This window comes from Battus philenor, unplaced genomic scaffold (assembly GCF_028537555.1).
Source record: "Battus philenor isolate CCGP_79_NKW_IND1 unplaced genomic scaffold, ilBatPhil1.0.hap1 SCAF_18, whole genome shotgun sequence".
NCBI lineage: Eukaryota > Metazoa > Arthropoda > Insecta > Lepidoptera > Papilionidae > Battus > Battus philenor.
Window position 1 is genome coordinate 10184510 of NW_027181680.1, and position 12528 is coordinate 10197037.

Here is a 12528-nt window from a genome sequence, read left to right on the forward strand (position 1 = left end):
TCCAACATTCTCAATCCATAAAGTTTTATCCATTTTTATAGGAGATTATTACCAAAAAAATGAAGATTTCTCTCCGATGTCGCCTCTCGCGTTTGCGTTTCGAAGACCATCAGTCGCCAACGTCCATACCACGTTGAATACACCGGTTCTCGTCCGATCACCGAAGTTAAGCAACGTCGGGCGCGGTCAGTACTTGGATGGGTGACCGCCTGGGAACACCGCGTGATGTTGGCTTTTTTGGCGTTTTTCTTTCGGCGGTTCCCTTTTAGCGCTCCAACATTCTCAATCCATAAAGTTTTATCCATTTTTATAGGAGATTATTACCAAAAAAATGAAGATTTCTCTCCGATGTCGCCTCTCGCGTTTACGTTTCGAAGACCATCAGTCGCCAACGTCCATACCACGTTGAATACACCGGTTCTCGTCCGATCACCGAAGTTAAGCAACGTCGGGCGCGGTCAGTACTTGGATGGGTGACCGCCTGGGAACACCGCGTGATGTTGGCTTTTTTGGCGTTTTTCTTTCGGCGGTTCCTTTTTAGCACTCCAATATTCTCAATCCGTAAACTTTTATCCATTTTTCATAGGCGATTATTAACAAAAAAATGAAGATTTCTCTCCGATGTCGCCTCTCGCGTTTGCGTTTCGAAGACCATCAGTCGCCAACGTCCATACCACGTTGAATACACCGGTTCTCGTCCGATCACCGAAGTTAAGCAACGTCGGGCGCGGTCAGTACTTGGATGGGTGACCGCCTGGGAACACCGCGTGATGTTGGCTTTTTTGGCGTTTTTTTTCGGCGGTTCCCTTTTAGCGCTCCAACATTCTCAATCCATAAAGTTTTATCCATTTTTATAGGAGATTATTACCAAAAAAATGAAGATTTCTCTCCGATGTCGCCTCTCGCGTTTGCGTTTCGAAGACCATCAGTCGCCAACGTCCATACCACGTTGAATACACCGGTTCTCGTCCGATCACCGAAGTTAAGCAACGTCGGGCGCGGTCAGTACTTGGATGGGTGACCGCCTGGGAACACCGCGTGATGTTGGCTTTTTTGGCGTTTTTCTTTCGGCGGTTCCTTTTTAGCGCTCCAATATTCTCAATCCGTAAACTTTTATCCATTTTTCATAGGAGATTATTAATAAAAAAATGAAGATTTCTCTCCGATGTCGCCTCTCGCGTTTGCGTTTCGAAGACCATCAGTCGCCAACGTCCATACCACGTTGAATACACCGGTTCTCGTCCGATCACCGAAGTTAAGCAACGTCGGGCGCGGTCAGTACTTGGATGGGTGACCGCCTGGGAACACCGCGTGATGTTGGCTTTTTTGGCGTTTTTTTTCGGCGGTTCCTTTTTAGCGCTCCTGTATTCTCAATCCATAAACTTTTATCCATTTTCCATAGGAGATTATTAACAAAAAAATGAAGATTTCTCTCCGATGTCGCCTCTCGCGTTTGCGTTTCGAAGACCATCTGTCGCCAACGTCCATACCACGTTGAATACACCGGTTCTCGTCCGATCACCGAAGTTAAGCAACGTCGGGCGCGGTCAGTACTTGGATGGGTGACCGCCTGGGAACACCGCGTGATGTTGGCTTTTTTGGCGTTTTTTTTCGGCGGTTCCTTTTTAGCGCTCCTGTATTCTCAATCCATAAACTTTTATCCATTTTTCAAAGGAGATTATTAATAAAAAAATGAAGATTTCTCTCCGATGTCGCCTCTCGCGTTTGCGTTTCGAAGACCATCAGTCGCCAACGTCCATACCACGTTGAATACACCGGTTCTCGTCCGATCACCGAAGTTAAGCAACGTCGGGCGCGGTCAGTACTTGGATGGGTGACCGCCTGGGAACACCGCGTGATGTTGGCTTTTTTGGCGTTTTTCTTTCGGCGGTTCCCTTTTAGCGCTCCAACATTCTCAATCCATAAAGTTTTATCCATTTTTATAGGAGATTATTACCAAAAAAATGAAGATTTCTCTCCGATGTCGCCTCTCGCGTTTGCGTTTCGAAGACCATCAGTCGCCAACGTCCATACCACGTTGAATACACCGGTTCTCGTCCGATCACCGAAGTTAAGCAACGTCGGGCGCGGTCAGTACTTGGATGGGTGACCGCCTGGGAACACCGCGTGATGTTGGCTTTTTTGGCGTTTTTCTTTCGGCGGTTCCTTTTTAGCGCTCCAATATTCTCAATCCGTAAACTTTTATCCATTTTTCATAGGAGATTATTAACAAAAAAATGAAGATTTCTCTCCGATGTCGCCTCTCGCGTTTGCGTTTCGAAGACCATCAGTCGCCAACGTCCATACCACGTTGAATACACCGGTTCTCGTCCGATCACCGAAGTTAAGCAACGTCGGGCGCGGTCAGTACTTGGATGGGTGACCGCCTGGGAACACCGCGTGATGTTGGCTTTTTTGGCGTTTTTCTTTCGGCGGTTCCTTTTTAGCGCTCCAATATTCTCAATCCGTAAACTTTTATCCATTTTTCATAGGAGATTATTAACAAAAAAATGAAGATTTCTCTCCGATGTCGCCTCTCGCGTTTGCGTTTCGAAGACCATCAGTCGCCAACGTCCATACCACGTTGAATACACCGGTTCTCGTCCGATCACCGAAGTTAAGCAACGTCGGGCGCGGTCAGTACTTGGATGGGTGACCGCCTGGGAACACCGCGTGATGTTGGCTTTTTTGGCGTTTTTCTTTCGGCGGTTCCCTTTTAGCGCTCCAACATTCTCAATCCATAAAGTTTTATCCATTTTTATAGGAGATTATTACCAAAAAAATGAAGATTTCTCTCCGATGTCGCCTCTCGCGTTTACGTTTCGAAGACCATCAGTCGCCAACGTCCATACCACGTTGAATACACCGGTTCTCGTCCGATCACCGAAGTTAAGCAACGTCGGGCGCGGTCAGTACTTGGATGGGTGACCGCCTGGGAACACCGCGTGATGTTGGCTTTTTTGGCGTTTTTCTTTCGGCGGTTCCTTTTTAGCACTCCAATATTCTCAATCCGTAAACTTTTATCCATTTTTCATAGGAGATTATTAACAAAAAAATGAAGATTTCTCTTCGATGTCGCCTCTCGCGTTTGCGTTTCGAAGACCATTAGTCGCCAACGTCCATACCACGTTGAATACACCGGTTCTCGTCCGATCACCGAAGTTAAGCAACGTCGGGCGCGGTCAGTACTTGGATGGGTGACCGCCTGGGAACACTGCGTGATGTTGGCTTTTTTGGCGTTTTTCTTTCGGCGGTTCCTTTTTAGCGCTCCAATATTCTCAATCCGTAAACTTTTATCCATTTTTCATAGGAGATAATTAACAAAAAAATGAAGATTTCTCTCCGATGTCGCCTCTCGCGTTTGCGTTTCGAAGACCATCAGTCGCCAACGTCCATACCACGTTGAATACACCGGTTCTCGTCCGATCACCGAAGTTAAGCAACGTCGGGCGCGGTCAGTACTTGGATGGGTGACCGCCTGGGAACACCGCGTGATGTTGGCTTTTTTGGCGTTTTTCTTTCGGCGGTTCCTTTTTAGCGCTCCAATATTCTCAATCCGTAAACTTTTATCCATTTTTCATAGGAGATAATTAACAAAAAAATGAAGATTTCTCTCCGATGTCGCCTCTCGCGTTTGCGTTTCGAAGACCATCAGTCGCCAACGTCCATACCACGTTGAATACACCGGTTCTCGTCCGATCACCGAAGTTAAGCAACGTCGGGCGCGGTCAGTACTTGGATGGGTGACCGCCTGGGAACACCGCGTGATGTTGGCTTTTTTGGCGTTTTTCTTTCGGCGGTTCCTTTTTAGCGCTCCAATATTCTCAATCCGTAAACTTTTATCCATTTTTCATAGGAGATTATTAACAAAAAAATGAAGATTTCTCTCCGATGTCGCCTCTCGCGTTTGCGTTTCGAAGACCATCAGTCGCCAACGTCCATACCACGTTGAATACACCGGTTCTCGTCCGATCACCGAAGTTAAGCAACGTCGGGCGCGGTCAGTACTTGGATGGGTGACCGCCTGGGAACACCGCGTGATGTTGGCTTTTTTGGCGTTTTTCTTTCGGCGGTTCCTTTTTAGCGCTCCAATATTCTCAATCCGTAAACTTTTATCCATTTTTCATAGGAGATTATTAACAAAAAAATGAAGATTTCTCTCCGATGTCGCCTCTCGCGTTTGCGTTTCGAAGACCATCAGTCGCCAACGTCCATACCACGTTGAATACACCGGTTCTCGTCCGATCACCGAAGTTAAGCAACGTCGGGCGCGGTCAGTACTTGGATGGGTGACCGCCTGGGAACACCGCGTGATGTTGGCTTTTTTGGCGTTTTTCTTTCGGCGGTTCCTTTTTAGCGCTCCAACATTCTCAATCCGTAAACTTTTATCCATTTTTCATAGGAGATTATTAACAAAAAAATGAAGATTTCTCTCCGATGTCGCCTCTCGCGTTTGCGTTTCGAAGACCATCAGTCGCCAACGTCCATACCACGTTGAATACACCGGTTCTCGTCCGATCACCGAAGTTAAGCAACGTCGGGCGCGGTCAGTACTTGGATGGGTGACCGCCTGGGAACACCGCGTGATGTTGGCTTTTTTGGCGTTTTTCTTTCGGCGGTTCCTTTTTAGCGCTCCAATATTCTCAATCCGTAAACTTTTATCCATTTTTCATAGGAGATTATTAACAAAAAAATGAAGATTTCTCTCCGATGCCGCCTCTCGCGTTTGCGTTTCGAAGACCATCTGTCGCCAACGTCCATACCACGTTGAATACACCGGTTCTCGTCCGATCACCGAAGTTAAGCAACGTCGGGCGCGGTCAGTACTTGGATGGGTGACCGCCTGGGAACACCGCGTGATGTTGGCTTTTTTAGCGTTTTTCTTTCAGCGGTTCCCTCTTTTAGCGCTCCAATATTCTCAATTCATAAACTTTTGTTTTGCATGTCATTCGTCAATTTTTATCGTTGTTAAAACTGGCGCTCTTTACTGTCTTATACTTAGCCTAATTTTGTAATATTTTGATACACGACTCCTTTTTTGTTCACGATGTGAACTATTATAGCACAAAATAAAACCCAAGTTGATTTCACCTTCAAAATCTTTTTAAAATACTGTAACCAATTTTCTTAATCATACTTTATACATGGAAAAACCTTTAAGAAGGATCGCTTTCTTACTTGACTATTTATTGTTTTCAATTGCGTTCAGGTTATTTTTTATGATAACAATTCAAATTATTAATATTTTGTGTTTTTATTTTCTAGTAACAAAAGGTGATTTTTTCAGGCCGATCACACTGCCATCTCGTAGCATTTAGATGAGTCCGCTGTCGTTACTCTGCCATTTCAATATTTTCCCTGTAGATGGCGCTCTTCTTCGCCAAATAAATACCATACAACCCTAAATTTTTACCCCTCTACGATCAACCCTTATTATTAAATTGAAAATTAAAAATATTTTTTTTGCAAAACAACATTTTCGGGATCAGCTAGTTATACATAATATCGAGTTTAACGTAGATAAATACAAAAGAAAAAAACGTGGGCAGGTTGCCTACTCGATGCGAAAAGAACTTTTATTAAAGCTGAAGAGTACACCAATACTTCGCTTTGCGTCGTTTTTTTTTAATTTAATTTAATTTTATTTTTTAAAAGATGGCAACACTTTTGTTTTTAATTGCATTACGCCATCAAAACTCGGGGATTCTCTTTCTAACCAAAAATCAACGCAATTTGAATACAGTTTTATTTTCACTTTGTTTTGCTAATTTTAAAAGTTCAGTTTTAATTAAGTAGTGTGTTGTGCTTATTTTAAAAGAGAATAATAAATTAATATAAATTTTTACGCGTTGTTTCTGGTTATCAAAAAGGTAAATATTATTACAATTTATTTATTTGGCAGAGTTATGTTATTTTTGTTTTTTAAATGTTCACTTTGTTCAATTTTCTTTTTAAAAAGTAGTATTTTCGTGACCCTGGAACCTATCTTCGATCTTTATGTGGTTTGCTATAGAAAATCTTAATTCACTTTGCGGCGTTTCAATTTGCGTCGTGTTTTTTTGGAACCTAACTACGACGCAAGGTGAGGTATTGGCGTATTATATATATATGTGTCGATCACTCTCTTACAACCAAAATATATTCCAAACCTTTTGTAGATAATAATAAGTTTAATTGAACAATAGTAACGGCTTGAAAATAAAAATGAAACTGCATTGTATGCTTATTCTATGTTGATGTTATTGCTCTTAGCTCGAAGACAGCTTCATCGGAGCTGAGTTCACGGAGCGGAAGAATCTGTGAACTTAAAAACTAAGAATAAGGCTGGTAGAGCGCGTACCAGTTTCACGATGACGCTCGCACGTAGCAAAGGGCTCTACTTGTGTAAAGCTGTGTTATGAATGTGTTCATTGTTATGACGTGTACATGCGGCATAGTATGTATTATAGTAACAAACATTGTTTAACTTCGCAAAGGAAATACTGAAGATGTCGACTTAGTTTTCAAATTTGTTATACAACGAAAGGCACATACGATACACTGGTAAGTATTGTATGTGAGTGGACGATGAAGTACAAATCTTCACAAGGAAAGATCTCTGAGACCAAGCAGTAGCCATTATTATGTAATGCAATTTCCGCCGATTTATCTATTTAGTGTGGACGTTGAAAAAAAAATATTGAAGAAAATAACAAAGACATAACAGAGAATTAGGATTCGGTTTCGAAGATCACCAAGATGGTGTTTGCGCATCGAAGACGAACGGTCGCCAACGTCCATACCACGTTGAATACACCGGTTCTCGTCCGATCACCGAAGTTAAGCAACGTCGGGCGCGGTCAGTACTTGGATGGGTGACCGCCTGGGAACACCGCGTGATGTTGGCTTTTTTGGCGTTTTTCTTTCGGCGGTTCCTTTTTAGCGCTCCAATATTCTCAATCCGTAAACTTTTATCCATTTTTCATAGGAGATTTTTAACAAAAAAATGAAGATTTCTCTCCGATGTCGCCTCTCGCGTTTGCGTTTCGAAGACCATCAGTCGCCAACGTCCATACCACGTTGAATACACCGGTTCTCGTCCGATCACCGAAGTTAAGCAACGTCGGGCGCGGTCAGTACTTGGATGGGTGACCGCCTGGGAACACCGCGTGATGTTGGCTTTTTTGGCGTTTTTTTTCGGCGGTTCCTTTTTAGCGCTCCTGTATTCTCAATCCATAAACTTTTATCCATTTTTCAAAGGAGATTATTAATAAAAAAATGAAGATTTCTCTCCGATGTCGCCTCTCGCGTTTGCGTTTCGAAGACCATCTGTCGCCAACGTCCATACCACGTTGAATACACCGGTTCTCGTCCGATCACCGAAGTTAAGCAACGTCGGGCGCGGTCAGTACTTGGATGGGTGACCGCCTGGGAACACCGCGTGATGTTGGCTTTTTTGGCGTTTTTCTTTCGGCGGTTCCTTTTTAGCGCTCCAATATTCTCAATCCGTAAACTTTTATCCATTTTTCATAGGAGATTATTAACAAAAAAATGAAGATTTCTCTCCGATGTCGTCTCTCGCGTTTGCGTTTCGAAGACCATCAGTCGCCAACGTCCATACCACGTTGAATACACCGGTTCTCGTCCGATCACCGAAGTTAAGCAACGTCGGGCGCGGTCAGTACTTGGATGGGTGACCGCCTGGGAACACCGCGTGATGTTGGCTTTTTTGGCGTTTTTCTTTCGGCGGTTCCTTTTTAGCGCTCCAATATTCTCAATCCGTAAACTTTTATCCATTTTTCATAGGAGATTATTAACAAAAAAATGAAGATTTCTCTCCGATGTCGCCTCTCGCGTTTGCGTTTCGAAGACCATCAGTCGCCAACGTCCATACCACGTTGAATACACCGGTTCTCGTCCGATCACCGAAGTTAAGCAACGTCGGGCGCGGTCAGTACTTGGATGGGTGACCGCCTGGGAACACCGCGTGATGTTGGCTTTTTTGGCGTTTTTCTTTCGGCGGTTCCTTTTTAGCGCTCCAATATTCTCAATCCGTAAACTTTTATCCATTTTTCATAGGAGATTATTAACAAAAAAATGAAGATTTCTCTCCGATGTCGCCTCTCCCGTTTGCGTTTCGAAGACCATCTGTCGCCAACGTCCATACCACGTTGAATACACCGGTTCTCGTCCGATCACCGAAGTTAAGCAACGTCGGGCGCGGTCAGTACTTGGATGGGTGACCGCCTGGGAACACCGCGTGATGTTGGCTTTTTTGGCGTTTTTCTTTCGGCGGTTCCTTTTTAGCACTCCAATATTCTCAATCCGTAAACTTTTATCCATTTTTCATAGGAGATTATTAACAAAAAAATGAAGATTTCTCTCCGATGTCGCCTCTCGCGTTTGCGTTTCGAAGACCATCAGTCGCCAACGTCCATACCACGTTGAATACACCGGTTCTCGTCCGATCACCGAAGTTAAGCAACGTCGGGCGCGGTCAGTACTTGGATGGGTGACCGCCTGGGAACACCGCGTGATGTTGGCTTTTTTGGCGTTTTTCTTTCGGCGGTTCCCTTTTAGCGCTCCAACATTCTCAATCCATAAAGTTTTATCCATTTTTATAGGAGATTATTACCAAAAAAATGAAGATTTCTCTCCGATGTCGCCTCTCGCGTTTGCGTTTCGAAGACCATCAGTCGCCAACGTCCATACCACGTTGAATACACCGGTTCTCGTCCGATCACCGAAGTTAAGCAACGTCGGGCGCGGTCAGTACTTGGATGGGTGACCGCCTGGGAACACCGCGTGATGTTGGCTTTTTTGGCGTTTTTCTTTCGGCGGTTCCTTTTTAGCGCTCCAATATTCTCAATCCGTAAACTTTTATCCATTTTTCATAGGAGATTATTAACAAAAAAATGAAGATTTCTCTCCGATGTCGCCTCTCGCGTTTGCGTTTCGAAGACCATCAGTCGCCAACGTCCATACCACGTTGAATACACCGGTTCTCGTCCGATCACCGAAGATAAGCAACGTCGGGCGCGGTCAGTACTTGGATGGGTGACCGCCTGGGAACACCGCGTGATGTTGGCTTTTTTGGCGTTTTTCTTTCGGCGGTTCCTTTTTAGCGCTCCAATATTCTCAATCCGTAAACTTTTATCCATTTTTCATAGGAGATTATTAACAAAAAAATGAAGATTTCTCTCCGATGTCGCCTCTCGCGTTTGCGTTTCGAAGACCATCAGTCGCCAACGTCCATACCACGTTGAATACACCGGTTCTCGTCCGATCACCGAAGATAAGCAACGTCGGGCGCGGTCAGTACTTGGATGGGTGACCGCCTGGGAACACCGCGTGATGTTGGCTTTTTTGGCGTTTTTCTTTCGGCGGTTCCTTTTTAGCGCTCCAATATTCTCAATCCGTAAACTTTTATCCATTTTTCATAGGAGATTATTAACAAAAAAATGAAGATTTCTCTCCGATGTCGCCTCTCGCGTTTGCGTTTCGAAGACCATCAGTCGCCAACGTCCATACCACGTTGAATACACCGGTTCTCGTCCGATCACCGAAGTTAAGCAACGTCGGGCGCGGTCAGTACTTGGATGGGTGACCGCCTGGGAACACCGCGTGATGTTGGCTTTTTTGGCGTTTTTCTTTCGGCGGTTCCTTTTTAGCGCTCCAATATTCTCAATCCGTAAACTTTTATCCATTTTTCATAGGAGATTATTAACAAAAAAATGAAGATTTCTCTCCGATGCCGCCTCTCGCGTTTGCGTTTCGAAGACCATCTGTCGCCAACGTCCATACCACGTTGAATACACCGGTTCTCGTCCGATCACCGAAGTTAAGCAACGTCGGGCGCGGTCAGTACTTGGATGGGTGACCGCCTGGGAACACCGCGTGATGTTGGCTTTTTTAGCGTTTTTCTTTCAGCGGTTCCCTCTTTTAGCGCTCCAATATTCTCAATTCATAAACTTTTGTTTTGCATGTCATTCGTCAATTTTTATCGTTGTTAAAACTGGCGCTCTTTACTGTCTTATACTTAGCCTAATTTTGTAATATTTTGATACACGACTCCTTTTTTGTTCACGATGTGAACTATTATAGCACAAAATAAAACCCAAGTTGATTTCACCTTCAAAATCTTTTTAAAATACTGTAACCAATTTTCTTAATCATACTTTATACATGGAAAAACCTTTAAGAAGGATCGCTTTCTTACTTGACTATTTATTGTTTTCAATTGCGTTCAGGTTATTTTTTATGATAACAATTCAAATTATTAATATTTTGTGTTTTTATTTTCTAGTAACAAAAGGTGATTTTTTCAGGCCGATCACACTGCCATCTCGTAGCATTTAGATGAGTCCGCTGTCGTTACTCTGCCATTTCAATATTTTCCCTGTAGATGGCGCTCTTCTTCGCCAAATAAATACCATACAACCCTAAATTTTTACCCCTCTACGATCAACCCTTATTATTAAATTGAAAATTAAAAATATTTTTTTTGCAAAACAACATTTTCGGGATCAGCTAGTTATACATAATATCGAGTTTAACGTAGATAAATACAAAAGAAAAAAACGTGGGCAGGTTGCCTACTCGATGCGAAAAGAACTTTTATTAAAGCTGAAGAGTACACCAATACTTCGCTTTGCGTCGTTTTTTTTTAATTTAATTTAATTTTATTTTTTAAAAGATGGCAACACTTTTGTTTTTAATTGCATTACGCCATCAAAACTCGGGGATTCTCTTTCTAACCAAAAATCAACGCAATTTGAATACAGTTTTATTTTCACTTTGTTTTGCTAATTTTAAAAGTTCAGTTTTAATTAAGTAGTGTGTTGTGCTTATTTTAAAAGAGAATAATAAATTAATATAAATTTTTACGCGTTGTTTCTGGTTATCAAAAAGGTAAATATTATTACAATTTATTTATTTGGCAGAGTTATGTTATTTTTGTTTTTTAAATGTTCACTTTGTTCAATTTTCTTTTTAAAAAGTAGTATTTTCGTGACCCTGGAACCTATCTTCGATCTTTATGTGGTTTGCTATAGAAAATCTTAATTCACTTTGCGGCGTTTCAATTTGCGTCGTGTTTTTTTGGAACCTAACTACGACGCAAGGTGAGGTATTGGCGTATTATATATATATGTGTCGATCACTCTCTTACAACCAAAATATATTCCAAACCTTTTGTAGATAATAATAAGTTTAATTGAACAATAGTAACGGCTTGAAAATAAAAATGAAACTGCATTGTATGCTTATTCTATGTTGATGTTATTGCTCTTAGCTCGAAGACAGCTTCATCGGAGCTGAGTTCACGGAGCGGAAGAATCTGTGAACTTAAAAACTAAGAATAAGGCTGGTAGAGCGCGTACCAGTTTCACGATGACGCTCGCACGTAGCAAAGGGCTCTACTTGTGTAAAGCTGTGTTATGAATGTGTTCATTGTTATGACGTGTACATGCGGCATAGTATGTATTATAGTAACAAACATTGTTTAACTTCGCAAAGGAAATACTGAAGATGTCGACTTAGTTTTCAAATTTGTTATACAACGAAAGGCACATACGATACACTGGTAAGTATTGTATGTGAGTGGACGATGAAGTACAAATCTTCACAAGGAAAGATCTCTGAGACCAAGCAGTAGCCATTATTATGTAATGCAATTTCCGCCGATTTATCTATTTAGTGTGGACGTTGAAAAAAAAATATTGAAGAAAATAACAAAGACATAACAGAGAATTAGGATTCGGTTTCGAAGATCACCAAGATGGTGTTTGCGCATCGAAGACGAACGGTCGCCAACGTCCATACCACGTTGAATACACCGGTTCTCGTCCGATCACCGAAGTTAAGCAACGTCGGGCGCGGTCAGTACTTGGATGGGTGACCGCCTGGGAACACCGCGTGATGTTGGCTTTTTTGGCGTTTTTCTTTCGGCGGTTCCTTTTTAGCGCTCCAATATTCTCAATCCGTAAACTTTTATCCATTTTTCATAGGAGATTTTTAACAAAAAAATGAAGATTTCTCTCCGATGTCGCCTCTCGCGTTTGCGTTTCGAAGACCATCAGTCGCCAACGTCCATACCACGTTGAATACACCGGTTCTCGTCCGATCACCGAAGTTAAGCAACGTCGGGCGCGGTCAGTACTTGGATGGGTGACCGCCTGGGAACACCGCGTGATGTTGGCTTTTTTGGCGTTTTTTTTCGGCGGTTCCTTTTTAGCGCTCCTGTATTCTCAATCCATAAACTTTTATCCATTTTTCAAAGGAGATTATTAATAAAAAAATGAAGATTTCTCTCCGATGTCGCCTCTCGCGTTTGCGTTTCGAAGACCATCTGTCGCCAACGTCCATACCACGTTGAATACACCGGTTCTCGTCCGATCACCGAAGTTAAGCAACGTCGGGCGCGGTCAGTACTTGGATGGGTGACCGCCTGGGAACACCGCGTGATGTTGGCTTTTTTGGCGTTTTTCTTTCGGCGGTTCCTTTTTAGCGCTCCAATATTCTCAATCCGTAAACTTTTATCCATTTTTC

At 42.9% G+C, this 12528-nt stretch overlaps 33 non-coding genes across 33 annotated transcripts; all 33 read left to right on the plus strand.

Moving 5' to 3' along the window:
- The first annotated feature begins 115 nt into the window (after window positions 1-115).
- Window positions 116-234, plus strand: LOC137920929 (5S ribosomal RNA). Its single transcript, XR_011107171.1, has one exon. It is a non-coding gene; the product is annotated as a 5S ribosomal RNA (ribosomal RNA).
- Window positions 235-387: 153 nt separating this feature from the next.
- Window positions 388-506, plus strand: LOC137920930 (5S ribosomal RNA). The gene has a single exon (XR_011107172.1). It is a non-coding gene; the product is annotated as a 5S ribosomal RNA (ribosomal RNA).
- Window positions 507-660: 154 nt separating this feature from the next.
- Window positions 661-779, plus strand: LOC137920931 (5S ribosomal RNA). The gene has a single exon (XR_011107173.1). It is a non-coding gene; the product is annotated as a 5S ribosomal RNA (ribosomal RNA).
- Window positions 780-931: 152 nt separating this feature from the next.
- Window positions 932-1050, plus strand: LOC137920932 (5S ribosomal RNA). Its single transcript, XR_011107174.1, has one exon. It is a non-coding gene; the product is annotated as a 5S ribosomal RNA (ribosomal RNA).
- A 154-nt stretch (window positions 1051-1204) lies between these two features.
- LOC137920933 (5S ribosomal RNA) lies at window positions 1205-1323 on the plus strand. The gene has a single exon (XR_011107175.1). It is a non-coding gene; the product is annotated as a 5S ribosomal RNA (ribosomal RNA).
- Window positions 1324-1476: 153 nt separating this feature from the next.
- Window positions 1477-1595, plus strand: LOC137920934 (5S ribosomal RNA). Its single transcript, XR_011107176.1, has one exon. It is a non-coding gene; the product is annotated as a 5S ribosomal RNA (ribosomal RNA).
- A 153-nt stretch (window positions 1596-1748) lies between these two features.
- On the plus strand, window positions 1749-1867 carry LOC137920935 (5S ribosomal RNA). Its single transcript, XR_011107177.1, has one exon. It is a non-coding gene; the product is annotated as a 5S ribosomal RNA (ribosomal RNA).
- A 153-nt stretch (window positions 1868-2020) lies between these two features.
- Window positions 2021-2139, plus strand: LOC137920937 (5S ribosomal RNA). The gene has a single exon (XR_011107178.1). It is a non-coding gene; the product is annotated as a 5S ribosomal RNA (ribosomal RNA).
- Window positions 2140-2293: 154 nt separating this feature from the next.
- On the plus strand, window positions 2294-2412 carry LOC137920939 (5S ribosomal RNA). Its single transcript, XR_011107180.1, has one exon. It is a non-coding gene; the product is annotated as a 5S ribosomal RNA (ribosomal RNA).
- A 154-nt stretch (window positions 2413-2566) lies between these two features.
- Window positions 2567-2685, plus strand: LOC137920940 (5S ribosomal RNA). The gene has a single exon (XR_011107181.1). It is a non-coding gene; the product is annotated as a 5S ribosomal RNA (ribosomal RNA).
- A 153-nt stretch (window positions 2686-2838) lies between these two features.
- LOC137920941 (5S ribosomal RNA) lies at window positions 2839-2957 on the plus strand. Its single transcript, XR_011107182.1, has one exon. It is a non-coding gene; the product is annotated as a 5S ribosomal RNA (ribosomal RNA).
- A 154-nt stretch (window positions 2958-3111) lies between these two features.
- LOC137920645 (5S ribosomal RNA) lies at window positions 3112-3230 on the plus strand. Its single transcript, XR_011106906.1, has one exon. It is a non-coding gene; the product is annotated as a 5S ribosomal RNA (ribosomal RNA).
- A 154-nt stretch (window positions 3231-3384) lies between these two features.
- On the plus strand, window positions 3385-3503 carry LOC137920942 (5S ribosomal RNA). Its single transcript, XR_011107183.1, has one exon. It is a non-coding gene; the product is annotated as a 5S ribosomal RNA (ribosomal RNA).
- A 154-nt stretch (window positions 3504-3657) lies between these two features.
- On the plus strand, window positions 3658-3776 carry LOC137920943 (5S ribosomal RNA). The gene has a single exon (XR_011107184.1). It is a non-coding gene; the product is annotated as a 5S ribosomal RNA (ribosomal RNA).
- A 154-nt stretch (window positions 3777-3930) lies between these two features.
- On the plus strand, window positions 3931-4049 carry LOC137920945 (5S ribosomal RNA). Its single transcript, XR_011107186.1, has one exon. It is a non-coding gene; the product is annotated as a 5S ribosomal RNA (ribosomal RNA).
- Window positions 4050-4203: 154 nt separating this feature from the next.
- LOC137920946 (5S ribosomal RNA) lies at window positions 4204-4322 on the plus strand. The gene has a single exon (XR_011107187.1). It is a non-coding gene; the product is annotated as a 5S ribosomal RNA (ribosomal RNA).
- Window positions 4323-4476: 154 nt separating this feature from the next.
- LOC137920947 (5S ribosomal RNA) lies at window positions 4477-4595 on the plus strand. The gene has a single exon (XR_011107188.1). It is a non-coding gene; the product is annotated as a 5S ribosomal RNA (ribosomal RNA).
- A 154-nt stretch (window positions 4596-4749) lies between these two features.
- LOC137920948 (5S ribosomal RNA) lies at window positions 4750-4868 on the plus strand. Its single transcript, XR_011107189.1, has one exon. It is a non-coding gene; the product is annotated as a 5S ribosomal RNA (ribosomal RNA).
- A 1900-nt stretch (window positions 4869-6768) lies between these two features.
- On the plus strand, window positions 6769-6887 carry LOC137920949 (5S ribosomal RNA). Its single transcript, XR_011107190.1, has one exon. It is a non-coding gene; the product is annotated as a 5S ribosomal RNA (ribosomal RNA).
- Window positions 6888-7041: 154 nt separating this feature from the next.
- Window positions 7042-7160, plus strand: LOC137920951 (5S ribosomal RNA). The gene has a single exon (XR_011107192.1). It is a non-coding gene; the product is annotated as a 5S ribosomal RNA (ribosomal RNA).
- Window positions 7161-7313: 153 nt separating this feature from the next.
- On the plus strand, window positions 7314-7432 carry LOC137920953 (5S ribosomal RNA). Its single transcript, XR_011107193.1, has one exon. It is a non-coding gene; the product is annotated as a 5S ribosomal RNA (ribosomal RNA).
- A 154-nt stretch (window positions 7433-7586) lies between these two features.
- On the plus strand, window positions 7587-7705 carry LOC137920954 (5S ribosomal RNA). Its single transcript, XR_011107194.1, has one exon. It is a non-coding gene; the product is annotated as a 5S ribosomal RNA (ribosomal RNA).
- Window positions 7706-7859: 154 nt separating this feature from the next.
- Window positions 7860-7978, plus strand: LOC137920955 (5S ribosomal RNA). Its single transcript, XR_011107195.1, has one exon. It is a non-coding gene; the product is annotated as a 5S ribosomal RNA (ribosomal RNA).
- Window positions 7979-8132: 154 nt separating this feature from the next.
- LOC137920956 (5S ribosomal RNA) lies at window positions 8133-8251 on the plus strand. The gene has a single exon (XR_011107196.1). It is a non-coding gene; the product is annotated as a 5S ribosomal RNA (ribosomal RNA).
- A 154-nt stretch (window positions 8252-8405) lies between these two features.
- Window positions 8406-8524, plus strand: LOC137920957 (5S ribosomal RNA). The gene has a single exon (XR_011107197.1). It is a non-coding gene; the product is annotated as a 5S ribosomal RNA (ribosomal RNA).
- A 153-nt stretch (window positions 8525-8677) lies between these two features.
- LOC137920958 (5S ribosomal RNA) lies at window positions 8678-8796 on the plus strand. Its single transcript, XR_011107198.1, has one exon. It is a non-coding gene; the product is annotated as a 5S ribosomal RNA (ribosomal RNA).
- Window positions 8797-8950: 154 nt separating this feature from the next.
- LOC137920605 (5S ribosomal RNA) lies at window positions 8951-9069 on the plus strand. The gene has a single exon (XR_011106868.1). It is a non-coding gene; the product is annotated as a 5S ribosomal RNA (ribosomal RNA).
- A 154-nt stretch (window positions 9070-9223) lies between these two features.
- On the plus strand, window positions 9224-9342 carry LOC137920606 (5S ribosomal RNA). Its single transcript, XR_011106869.1, has one exon. It is a non-coding gene; the product is annotated as a 5S ribosomal RNA (ribosomal RNA).
- A 154-nt stretch (window positions 9343-9496) lies between these two features.
- Window positions 9497-9615, plus strand: LOC137920959 (5S ribosomal RNA). Its single transcript, XR_011107199.1, has one exon. It is a non-coding gene; the product is annotated as a 5S ribosomal RNA (ribosomal RNA).
- A 154-nt stretch (window positions 9616-9769) lies between these two features.
- LOC137920960 (5S ribosomal RNA) lies at window positions 9770-9888 on the plus strand. Its single transcript, XR_011107200.1, has one exon. It is a non-coding gene; the product is annotated as a 5S ribosomal RNA (ribosomal RNA).
- Window positions 9889-11788: 1900 nt separating this feature from the next.
- LOC137920961 (5S ribosomal RNA) lies at window positions 11789-11907 on the plus strand. Its single transcript, XR_011107201.1, has one exon. It is a non-coding gene; the product is annotated as a 5S ribosomal RNA (ribosomal RNA).
- A 154-nt stretch (window positions 11908-12061) lies between these two features.
- On the plus strand, window positions 12062-12180 carry LOC137920963 (5S ribosomal RNA). Its single transcript, XR_011107203.1, has one exon. It is a non-coding gene; the product is annotated as a 5S ribosomal RNA (ribosomal RNA).
- A 153-nt stretch (window positions 12181-12333) lies between these two features.
- On the plus strand, window positions 12334-12452 carry LOC137920964 (5S ribosomal RNA). The gene has a single exon (XR_011107204.1). It is a non-coding gene; the product is annotated as a 5S ribosomal RNA (ribosomal RNA).
- The last annotated feature ends 76 nt before the right edge of the window (window positions 12453-12528 follow it).